This window comes from Nelumbo lutea, chromosome 8, assembly GCF_056320005.1.
Source record: "Nelumbo lutea isolate HS-2025 chromosome 8, American lotus-T2T, whole genome shotgun sequence".
Taxonomy (NCBI): Eukaryota; Viridiplantae; Streptophyta; class Magnoliopsida; order Proteales; family Nelumbonaceae; genus Nelumbo; species Nelumbo lutea.
Window position 1 is genome coordinate 58865995 of NC_142691.1, and position 12671 is coordinate 58878665.

At 38.3% G+C, this 12671-nt stretch overlaps 1 protein-coding gene across 1 annotated transcript in view; it reads right to left on the reverse strand.

The window, feature by feature from the left end:
* The window catches only part of NIAP (Major facilitator superfamily protein), a 30219-nt gene extending 19889 nt beyond the window's left edge, over nucleotides 1-10330 (reverse strand). Inside the window, exon 1 of the mRNA XM_088958568.1 lies at nucleotides 10051-10330. The gene's annotated coding sequence lies outside the window, so the exon portion shown is untranslated. The remainder of the gene's footprint in view (nucleotides 1-10050) is intronic.
* Between the last annotated feature and the right edge of the window lie 2341 nt (nucleotides 10331-12671).

The following is a 12671-nucleotide window of genomic DNA, read 5'->3' on the forward strand; positions in this document are numbered from 1 at the left end:
TGTTGAGACAGCCATTTGAACTTCAAGTTAGCAAGTTGGGCATGATAGATATCTTTGCACCAACTTGAGGGGGAGTGTCGACAAGATATGATGTGCGGAAAATTAAGAAAGATATGATTTGTTGCAAATTTAGAAAGATTTGATTGATTGCAGATTTGATTTGATTGATTACAGATTTGAAAAAATTTAAGAAAGATTAGATTTGAATAAAATTAGGAAAGTCATATCCTAGGATTAAGGGAAAGATTTAATCAATTCCTAATTGAGAGAGATTCTAGGAGAAATTGAGAGAGATCCTAGGAGTTTGTCTCTCCTATCTTTTTCTATTTAAGTTGTATGCTTAACATGTTTTTTCAACACATTATTAGTACAGAAGTATTTCTTCTTCTCCCCTCTTCATTTCTTCTTCTCTTCCTCTTTATTTTTCCACACTCTTTTCCTCATCAATAAAAGAATTCATTAAAGTAAGATTTGAAGTTAAAGTTTGGTACAAAAGTAGGAGCACTCCAACCAACTCCCATGTATAAAGGTTAACACTTGGCCCTGTAGAGATACTGGGCCGAATGGGCCCTAGTATCTTTTCTTGTAATATGTTATTAGATAATGGGCCTATCTTTATGGGCCTGTTATTTCTTTTTGTTAGTTTTCTTTATGTTACTGCCTAGCTGGCCACCCACTTAAGGGCATACTTGTAATTAACCTCAGATTTGAAGTTTAACAAAAGGATTAGAGGAGGGAAGAGATATTCGAACTCTTCTTCTTCTTCCTTTGTATTGCTGTTCTCTATTCTTCTTCCTTCTTTCTCTCTAAATTTTACCAAGTTTATATCAGTTTTACAGGACTGATTTACATCTTGGTATTAGAGCAGGTTTCTTTTTCTTTCTTTTTCTTTTTTCTCCTTTTCCCATACACCCTTCGATTAAGAGAGTGTATGGAGAGATAGGTTCTCTATAGTTCAGAGGACCTTTTGCCTAGTTGGTAAAGGGTTTGGAGAGTTGTATTCTGGCCGGAAATTTCCACGAAGTGATGCTGTACTGTTCTGGACCAAAACCCTAGCCGATTAGAGATTTTCGAAGTTGCAGATAAAAGTGAAGCATTGGGTGTGGCGCTCTGTGCTTGGGAGGTGTCTTTTGACTTCTAAAAGAGGGCGGTTCAGGTTTGGAAGAGATTGGGAAGCTCTGGTAGGAGCGGCTGCATCTTCTCTCTTTCTCCCCGACAACCAGGCATAATGAAATCCTAGTTTTCAAGCTTCTAGGTACTGGTTTGACTTCAGTAAGTTTATAAAGATCAGATTTCTGGTTTTTTATTTTCGTTTGATTAATGGAGCAATACGGAAGTGAGTTCAAGCAGGTGCCTATTTCCGGGCTTAGCTCGGTGGATTCTATTTTGACTGGTGTGACCACAATTAAGTTAGATGGAGCTAATTACCTTGCTTGGGCACAATCTATAAGGATTTATGTCTATAGTAGAGGAAAATTGGGGTATCTCACAGGCAAAAAGGTGAAACCCAAAGAGAGACCCTAAATTAGAGAATTGATGCAAGAGAACTATACAGTCATAGGATGGTTGGTCAACTCTATGCAGCCTCATATCAATCAGCACTATCTCTAAATGTCCTCGGCCAAGGAGATCTAGGACAATGTTATTGAAACCTATTCACAGAAGTTGAAATAGCTAGAGTCTACATGCTGAAAAGTGATGTGAAGAACCTAAGACAAGGGGAGAAGAGTGTGGCAATCTACTATTCTATGCTGAAATCCCTATGGCAGGAGATTGATGTTATGGAGACAATTGTATGGGAGAGTACGAAGGATGCAGAAACTTATAGGAATTTGGTGGAACGAAACAGGGTCTTTGAGTTTCTTACAGGACTCAACCCTGAGTTTGATATCATTAGGCGGAATATTCTAGCCAAAGACGAGGTTACTCTTGCCCAGGCTTGTGTTATGGTAAGAAATGAGGAGAGTAAGCGGCAGGTTCAGTTACAGAGTCCACCTATGGAATACTTTGCACATGCTGGAATAAAGCCAAAGGGTCCAACTGAGAAGAAGGAGCAGGTATGTGAATATTGCAAGAAACCAAGGCATACTAAGAGCACTTGTTGGAAGCTTCATCCTGATCTTCTACCTGACCGGTTTAAGAATAACAACAATCTTAAGAAGACTAGTTAGACAGGAAAGCCTAAGTCAGCTAATGTTGCCACAGTACCTGAAGGAGGATGTAAGGAGGGTGAAGAGAAGTCAACCGTGGAACAATTGGTAGAAATGAAGGCAGATTTTGAAAAGTATGGAAGGTTGTTAAATCACTTGGAAGCTATTGTCTCTACATCTCACTCTTCAGGCAACACATCATCATCATCATCAGCATTTGCTCACTTAGGTATTCGTGCTTTTGCAAACCATGCTTTAGTTTTAGGTAATCATAAAATCCATTGGATCATTCATTCTGGTGCATCAGACCATATGACCATCTTGTCTAATCTTTTCTGTTCATACCACCTCTTCTCTGGTAGAGAGAAAATCTCCCTTGTTGATGGGTCACTTGCTCCTATTTCTAGCAAGGGGGATATCAAGACTTCTGACACCCTTTATTTATCCTTTGTCCTTCATGTCCCTAAACTTAATACAAATCGTTTATCTATTAGCAGTTTAACTAAATCCATGAACTGTAGCATAACCTTCTTTCCCACTCATTATGCTTTTCAAGACCTACAAGCTTAGAGGATGATTATGAGTGGCCATGAGGTGAATGGAATATACTTGTTGGACACACTTGATAGAGTTCTTGGACCACCTCATGGAGTTGCCTTGGAGTCAGTTTTGTTAGAATCTGTTGACAAAGTCATGTTATGTCATTTTCGATTTGGTCATTTGTCTTTTACTGCTTTGAGCCATTTGTTCCCAAATATGTTTAAGGGAGTGTCTTAATTTAGTCTTCATTGTGAGTCATGTGAACTAGCAAAGCATTGTAGACAATCTTATTCAGTAAGCAATAAAAGATCTATTTCTCCTTTTCATATCGTTCATTATGATGTGCGGGGGCCATATCATTTGCCTACTATGGGGGGTTATAGGTACTTTATCCTTTTTATTGATGATTACTCTCGTTACACTTGGATGTATCTCATGAAATCCCGGGATGAAGTACAAACTATTGTGCAAAAATTTCATGAACTCATCCTTACCTAGTTTAACATCCACATCAAAATATTCCATTTTGATAATGCTAAGGAGTATTTTGAGAAAACCCTCTCAGTCTATCTTAGAAAATTTTGGGGTTTTTCATCAGAGTTCTTGTTCCTACACTCCACAACAGAATGGAGTGGCGGAAAGGAAGAATCGACATGTGGTTGAAGTTACCAGATCCCTCTCTTTTGCATCCCATGTTCCTATAAAATTTTAGGGAGAAGCAGTCCTTACTGCTACCTTTTTGATTAACTGTATGCCTTCCCAGGTTGTTGGCTTTAAAACCCCCTTTAGCCTTCTCTTTTTGAATGAGGATCTATTCTCTCTTCCTCTCCATGTTTTTGGGTGCACTTGCTATGTATATGTTCACAACCATCAAAGGCACAAATTTGAATCTAAGGCTCGTAAATGTTTTTTCCTGGGAAATGCCTCCACACAGAAGGGATATTGTTGTTTTGATCCAGATAGTGGCACCTGTTTTGTATCTCGGGATGTTACATTTGTTGAATCTACTCCTTTCTTTAGCATTCCTCCTTATGGGGAGAAATTTGAGGAACACTTTTCTATGTCTCCAACAGTTCCTCTTCCTGTTCCTTTTGAGTCATTTAATGAGGTGTCCACTTCTCCCACTAGGCCTACCACCAATATTCCTGTTCCTCCTCCCCCTCCACCTCATCCTCTTGTAATTCCTCCTCATCATGTCCTCCAAAGGTGGTACCAAAGACACAAATTCAAACATGGAAAAGTTGTTTCCACTCCTACAGATGAGCCTCTTGCTCCTCCCATCATCATTGAGGTAATAGGTCAGCCTTCGTCTGACCCATCTACTTCTTTTCCAGACCTTGATCTTCCTATTGCTCTTCGCAAGGGCAAGCGGAAGTGTACAACCCATTGTATCTCTAAGCACCTGTCCTATAGCCTTCTATCTCCTACCTACTACTATTTTCTTGCTTTTGTTTCTTCCCATGTGATACCCAGGTCTACACTAGAAGCCCTATCTAAACCTAAATGGAGGGATGCTATGATGGCTGAATTGGATGCTTTGCATAAGAACCATACCTAGGATATTGTTGACTTACCAAAAGGGAAGGAACCAGTGGGTTGTAAATGGGTATTTGCCATTGAATATCATTCTGATGGCTCTATTGAGAGGTTTAAGGCCAAGTTGGTTGCTAAAGGCTTCACTCAGATGTATGGTATTGACTATCTTGAGACCTTTGCTCCTGTAGCTAAGATGACCTCAGTCTGGGTTTTGTTGTCCCTAACTGCTACTTTTGAATGGCCTCTCCACCAGTTTGATGTTAAAAATGCTTTCTTGAATGGTGATCTACATGAAGCGGTCTATATGTCTTTGCCTCCTGGAGTGTATGGAAAGGAAATGCAAGGGAAGGTGTGTAAACTGCAGAAATCCATCTATGGTCTCAAACAGTCTCCTTAGGCTTGGTTTGAGAGATTTAGGGCTGCTCTTGTCTCATTTGGTTACACACAAACTCAATCTAGCCATGCCTTGTTCTTGAAGAGAAGTGGCTCTTTGGTGACCTTTCTGATAGTCTATGTTGATGATATTGTGGTCATGGGTAATGACACCCAGGAGGTCAATAATCTCAAAAAGTTTCTTAACTCTGAATTTGAAATCAAGGATTTAGGAGATCTCTGATATTTTTTGGGCATTGACGTTGCTAGATCTAAGGATGGTATCTTCATTTCTCAGCGCAAATATGTCTTTGACCTCTTCATTGAGACTGGTAAACTTGGTACTAAACCAGCCTCCACTCCTATTAATCCCAATCAGAGCTTTCTGCTATAGATGGTGAGCGTTTATCTGATAGGAGAGTGTTTCAGAGACTGCTTGGGAAGTTGTTATATCTTTACATGACTTGGTCGGACATTTCCCATGCAGTGGGTGTTATTAGCCAATTTATGCATTCTCCTAGAGATACTCGTTTAGCTGCTGTAGAAAGAGTTCTGTGTTACTTGAAAGGTACTCTAGGGAAAGGCATTCTATTTGCCAAACATGGACACATGAAGCTGGAAGCATACACTGATGCTGATTGGGCAGGATGTAATCCAGGGAAAGGCATTCTATTCACCAAACATTGACACATGAAGCTGGAAGCATACACTAATGCTGACTGGGTAGGATGTATTGATGATAGGATATCCACTTCGGGTTATTGTGCTTTGGTGGCGGAACATTGTTTCATGGAGGAGTAAGAAACAGTCAGTAGTTGTCAGATCCTCTAGGGCAATGGCACATAGTGTGTCAGAATTACCACGGCTACAATCACTTTTAGAAGAATTGGGGGTTGACTATGAGAAGCCAATGATGCTCTACTGTGATAACCAAGCAGCTATCACTATTGCACAAAATCCTATTCAACATGACAGAACTAAACACATTGAGGTTGATAGACATTTTATATGGGAAAGAGTTTCCTCAGGAGAAGTTTGCTTGCCATTCATCGCCTTAGAAGAGCAATTGGCTGATATTTTAACCAAGGGAGTTCCAAGAGGGAAGCTGACACACTATATAAGCAAGTTGGGCATGATTAACATCATAGTTCTCAAGGCGACTAGGCGATTTTTGAAGGTTGCCTCGCCCAAACACCAGATGTTTTGTGCACTAGGCGCCCGCCTAGAGACTTAGGAGGGCGCTTACATACAAGGTGGGCACCTAATGTATCTAAAATATATTTTTTAAAATTTATTAGTTTAATGTTCATTGGTTGTTGTATTCTTTTAAAAAAAGCCTTGTTACACTGTATCAATTTAGTATTAAGGCAACTATAGAATAGTGTATACAACTAAACTAAGACAAGGGTCTACAAGGGTTTTGGTTCAACTAGAGAGGGAGGAGAACCAAACAGGTGAACTATGCAAGCTCGAGCAGCCCAGCTCCATCGCAGTCGCAGTCGCACCTTAGTTCGAGCAGGTACTTCAAGGGCTCCGTCAGTCACTCTCAATGAGTCGGCTCCGCCCTACTCTTCTCCTCCCTTCAATCATTCACAGTTTCACATTTGAAGTCTTGAGTCATCTCAGTTTTTAATCTCTTCTTTAATTCTTCTTCTTCTTCTCATTCAATTTTTTTTTATATCATTAGTATATATGATTATGTGGCTGATTTTTTTATGGCTGAATTAAATGTCTTGAATCTGAAACTTGAATCAAATGTTTATGGCTGATTCTTCTTCTCATTCAAATTTTTTTATGGCTGATTCAGTGATTGTATGGCTGAATTGAATCAAATGTTTTTTTATGGCTGAATTACATGTCTGAAAAGCATATATAAGGTAAAAACTCAATAAAACAAGCATTTTAAAATTCCAATGCCTAGGCGCCTTGAAAACTATGATTGACATCTATGCTCAGCTTGAGGGGGAGTGTAGAGAGACTAGGCTGAATGGGCCCTAGTATCTTTTCTTGTAATATGTTATTAGCAAATGGGCCTATCTTTATGGGCGTGTTATTTCTTTTTGTTAGTTTTCTTTATGTTATTGCCTAGCTGGCCACTCACTTAAGGGCATACTTGTAATTAACCTCAGATTTGAAGTTTAACAAAAAGACTAGAGAAGGGAGGGAAGAGATATTCGAACTCTTCTTCTTCTTCCTCTTCTTTTCTCCACCTTCTTCCTTTGTACTGCTGTTCTCTATTGTTCTTCCTTCTTTCTCTCTAAATTTTACCAAGTTTATGTCAGTTTTACAGGACTGATTTACATCTGGCCAAAAACAAGTGATATCTATTAACCTCCTGTTTTGATAATATATCTGACATCCCATTTACAGTTCTTTTAGTCCAGATAAAGGTGGTATTGAGTTCCCTTGAAGGTAACCTAACTCCCTGAAGGTGTGCCTGTAACTCCAAGGTGCTGTATTAATTTTTTTTTCTTTTTTTTTTTTGAGCAAAGGTAAAGTATCATTGTATTAAATTGTTTTGTCCGAGACATGACAAATTTTGGATCTCCTTCCACTTCCAAATCTCAGAAATCAAGTTGTGCTAACCTCGGTCCTTGCAAAAATGCCATTATTTCAGCTTTAACTGAGTCACCACTACTAATTGACCCTCAATACATAACCACCACCATGCCTAAATGGTTCCTGAACACACTCCTTATGCTTGTCCTCTCCGGATTGCCCATAGAGCTACCATTAAAGTTCAACTTCATTGTCTTTCAGCTAGGGTTTCTGATCAGTTATTTAAGGTGAAGCTTAAAAACAAAGGAAGAAGAAGAGAAAGGAGGAGAAGAAGGGAGAAACCAGATTCTACTCGTTCACCCCAGGCAGAGTGAATGAGTAGGTTAAAGAAAAAGTTGAAAAAAGGGACAGAAAAAAAAAGAAGACATCAAGGGAGGGAAACCAGATTCTACTATCATTCAAGTTTTGTTTCATGAAAACCAAATCCAACTTAGCCAAAAGGGGAGGGATTCATGTTCATTATCCCTCAATCCCCTCCTAAAACCAAAGTCTTAGTTTATTCCAAAAGGGGAGGCTACTCCAAAGTCCAACTTTTGAAATAGGTTTAAATTTGTAGTTACAAAGGGAGTGAAGCATAGGGAATTACAATTTGAGGGGCATGTCACCAATCCATATATCCTCCTAAAACAAAACTCTGTTCCAACAACACACATCAAAATGAATGAAGTTAAGAAATGTTGGGAGTACCTCTTGTATTGCTTTCCAAGGAGAAGTTGAAGAAGAACATGGAGCCACCTTATTTTAATAAAATCTTTGATTTTTACCTATCAAAAAAAAAAAAACATGGAGCCACCTTTGCATCCCAACCATTTTCCGTGACACTATGAATGCTTCAATGACCCTGTGCCATAGCCTATCACTTTCTAGGGGAAATTTCCACAATGACTTTTTTTTTTATCAGTAAATCTCCACAATAACTTATCTAGCAGAGTTGTGTTTCTCTTAATCAAGTTTCCAATAGCTAGCCCACCTTTTTACTTGGATCCACACACATGTTCCCACTTGACCAAATAGTCCTTCCTTTTGTCCCTCAGTTCCCATATGAAGTCCCTCATGTCTTTTCTTTAACTGCTTAGCCATTTTCTTTAACTGCTTAGCCACTTAAACTGAAATGCAAAATGTGGACGGGTAGTAAATGAGCAAGTTGGCTAGTGTAGATTTAATTAGGGTCATTCTCCCACCAATTGAAATGTAATTCCTTTTCCAAAGAGCCAACGTTTTAGCAAATCTCTCTAATTAGGGCCATTCTCCCTCCAATGGAAGTCCAATGGTACTCTAGTGGCCAATCTTTAACTTCACAACCCAGGATTCCTACTAATAATTGAATTTCATCCTCTCCCATGTTAACTCCCATAAAACAATTTTCCCCCAATTCACCTTTAAATTAGAGACCCTCTAAAAGGTATTGACTAAAAAGGTTCCTGATAACACCTTCATCACTCCCATCACAGAAAACAATTACATCATCTGCAAATTGTAAGTGAATAACAACTACCTTATTCCACCTACCCTCCAAAGTCCAAGCCATAATCAAGTTGTCCAAATCAGCCTTGATGACCAATGTACTTAGAACTTCAGCAATTAGTGTGAAAAGTAAAGGAGAAATGGGGTCTCCTTGTCACAAACAGGGTTCCGCATCACTCTTAATAACACATGATAATTATGGTTCTTCCCTTACTGTTTTTTTCTTATTTTTGTTTGTTTTCTATCGAATTAAATCTTATATTCATAGTTCTCAACTTTATCAAAGTCTAACTTGGTTCTCTCTTTAATATGTAAAGCCTTTTTTATGAATAACAGAAAATTTATTAAGAGAAAATATAGGTGAAGAAGAGAATCTTTCTATACAAACTATACAATAGGGTACAGCCCCTATTAGCCCACCCTTTTACATTTTAAATTTTACAATTTAGCTCAATATAAATGTCTCCTGTGCACTCTTTATTTAGCTAGTTATTTAGCTAGATTATCATCCAAGGAATTAGTTGATCTTGGTTGCCACCGTATTGTTACTTGCATACTCCTTGAGAGCCATCCCAAATGTTTGATCCCATTCCTGTAGGTCCAAAATGCATCACCCTCCAACCAACTTATCATCACTTCCCAGTCTTCTTCAATTACAAGTCTCTTCATCCCCATTTTATTTGCATTTTGTACTCCACAAGCTACTGCCAAGAGTTCTTGCCTTACGGAATTTCATTCCTGTAGGTCCAAAATGCATCATCCTCCTTGACAGCCTTTCATGTACCCTGTACATCTCATTCCGGTCTGGAGCAATACCCTAATTTTGATTTTCTAACAAAATTTAAATCACCCCACCACCCACTTTTCAAAGCGGAATTCAACTACATACATTAGCTAGAACGTAGAAGATGCTGTATGGTAAGTCTTGAAAACAAAGCACTATATTGGCAGTTTCCACTACCTTGTTTTTTTTCTTTCTTCTGATAGATAGGGTCCACTACTATATTCAAAGGCTTGGTGTCACGATTACTGTCGACGTTTAGCAAAATTAAGCCAGAACTCAGCAGCGATGAATTTCCAATGATAAAAATAATAAAGCCTGACTTTCAAAATCAAGCATAAGTAATTGGGAAGAAAATCATACAAACCTAACCTATCGAATCAAAAAAGAAAAAAAAAATTGCCCCAGGACTACAGCAATTAGTATGGAAATTGAATATGGTGAATTAAAAACAAAACTACTCACAATAAATAGTAGAATATAAATCAAACCCGAACCTTTAAACACAAAAGCATATACCATATATCTATATCTAATGAAAAACTAGAGCTGCCAAAGAAAACAAATCCAGAAATAAAGTCTTGAGCTGGAACGATTATAGATTTCAAAATACAGGAGAATCGGATACGATCAGAAAGACAAATCTACCAGAAAAATCAAGGAGTTGGTTGATGAGATTGAGATCCTTCGTGTTCTTCTTTCGTCTACGATTTGAGAGAAATGATCGTTAGAAGATGAGACCCAAAAACAAAACAAAAAAGAATGAAAAATGTATCCGTTCGAAATGTTACGGAACCAAGCGAGACTCGTTGAAATTGAAATAATGGAATCGCATGAAGCCAAAACAAGCCGGCTATGTACGGGCCTTGTCGACTTTTCGTGGTTTGAATGGCGCGACGTTGGTCAGCACGTAATAGTTGTGTGACACATGTCGTAACTAATAAGCCTTTCGTTGTATTTATCTAACGTGCCTATCACATCTGGGACCCATAGGCATGGGTTCGGATGCAGTAGGCCCGTAATAGTTGTGTGACACATAACGTAACTAGCTAGTTAATAAGCCTTTCATTGTGCTTACCTAGCGTACCTACTGCATGCATCTAGACCCCTTACATACACGCCACTCTCTAATCTCTAAATCTGATTTTACTAATGACAAACGAGACACGGGATCTCCTGTAATCACAACCTAACACGTTAGCATCGCATGGTTGAGGGTTCGACTTGTGCGAACGACTCCGTTTAATGGAAAAAGAAAAATGGCAGTTTTAACTGCCAAGTCGAGGGAAACTGTTTTACAGCTTCAAAGAAATCGTGTCTACGACAAAGAAAATATAATTCCCGAGTTTATGATGACGCCGCCATTTTAGACTTTTTAGCTTCAAAGAAATCGTTTCTAAGCCAAAGAAAATAGGGATTTTGGGCTTAATGCGATTTTGGTCTCTGAATTTTAAAATATGACAATTTAATATTCAAATTTTTAAAAACATGTCAATCCAATACATACCATCAACCAGCCCTTAAATGACATTTAAAAAAGACAATAATGCCTTTTGAGTGTCATCTAATTTTCTTCATCCACCATCCAAATGTTGATAAAAAATTAATAGTCCTAAATCCTTGTCTCTCTCATTCAAGAGGTTTTAGTGGGCATTCTAGACCCCAACTTTCTTGAATAAGAGAGGCAAGAATTTAGGATTGTTAACTTTTTGTCAATGTTTGGATGGTTGATAAACAAAATTAGATGAAATTCAAAGGGCATTTGTGTTTTTTCAAATGTCATTGAGCAACTAGTTAATAGTAGATACTAGATTGACACATTTTGAAAATTTGAGTGCTAAATTGTCGTATTTTAAAGTTTGGGGGCCAAAGTGACATTAGGCCCAAAGTACAAGGTAGTAATAAGAATTTTCCCAAGAAAATATAATTCCCAAATTCGGGTTGAACAGTAAAGTGTGCAAAATCAAGAGTATATGACTCTTCTTTCCTTTCCCGTGCTATCTGAAATTGAAATCAGATTCACAACCTCATGGTAACTGTGCATTCGAAATATATCCCCATAAATAAAAAGAGAAAATCTATGATGTGAGAAAGATATAGTATGGAAAGATGTACCCAATGCCAAATATCTCCCCACATAAAAAAGTACAATTAGGAAGATGTATCCAATGCGATCAAATCCAATTTTGTCATCACAACCGTGCTCACATCGTTCTCTCCACGATTTTCATGATCGTACAGTTCAGGTCAATGTCAAGTAGGAAAGATTCTCAATTGACGACTGTGTGAACAAGGTTACATGAGGACCAAATCCAATCTCTGGTCATTCTTTTATCTCTATTCTATTCCTTTCAGGTAAGATATTTTCTATGTAAATTTAAAGATATTTTCTATGTAAATTAAGATATATATATCTTAACTCAAAATATATACTTCCGTCCACTCCTGGGTATTTCGTCCAGCCACTTCTCATGATGATATTCTCATATGTACAACATTTAAAAGGGACTATGTTGGCATTTCAATGCTATTTTTTTTTTTGGCAATAATGACATCCTTTGGTGATGATTTTACTTCACCGGAGATTTTCTACTCTTATCGGAGAAATCCACTTCTTCCCACGTTTTTGAAAGAATGATAGGATCCATCGAATGGACGTCATGAAGGGTGCGGAATGGAGGGCGAATTTCAAAAAAAATTTCTTACTTTCTTCCAATTGGGAATCATATTTCCTAATTTAGAATACTTTATTCAAGGATCCTACTTGAACCATAATCAAACCAGATCTGAACGAAAAAAAAACAGGAATGATTATACCTGATCCAGAGAAATAATATCTCCCAAAGTTGGTGTTCACGCTCAAAGAAGTAACCAAGATCCGCTCCTGCTGAAGATGACACAGCTGTGGATGGAACGGAACCAGCAGGGTGCGTCCTACACACTGGATTCTTTACAAGAACCCTCTGGAAACCTTGAACACCGAATCCTTTTGTCTTCTTGCAAGACTATTGTCAAGAACTGCTTTCTTGACTTCCTGTTGCTGTAAAGATCCAATCTTCTAGCAGGGAGTGGCGACGGCTGAAGGAGGAGAAGTCCAGGGACGAAGAGGGCATAACTGTCTCTTCTCTCTGGAGTCAGTGAGAGATGAAATCTCAGATTGCAGGATGTGTTTCTTGCTTGCTCAAACCCCCTAGTTCGAAATCTGATATTTCTGCTAGGGTTTTCTCATCTTTCTTCTTGATTAAGAAACCTCCCAATATTTTTGGGAG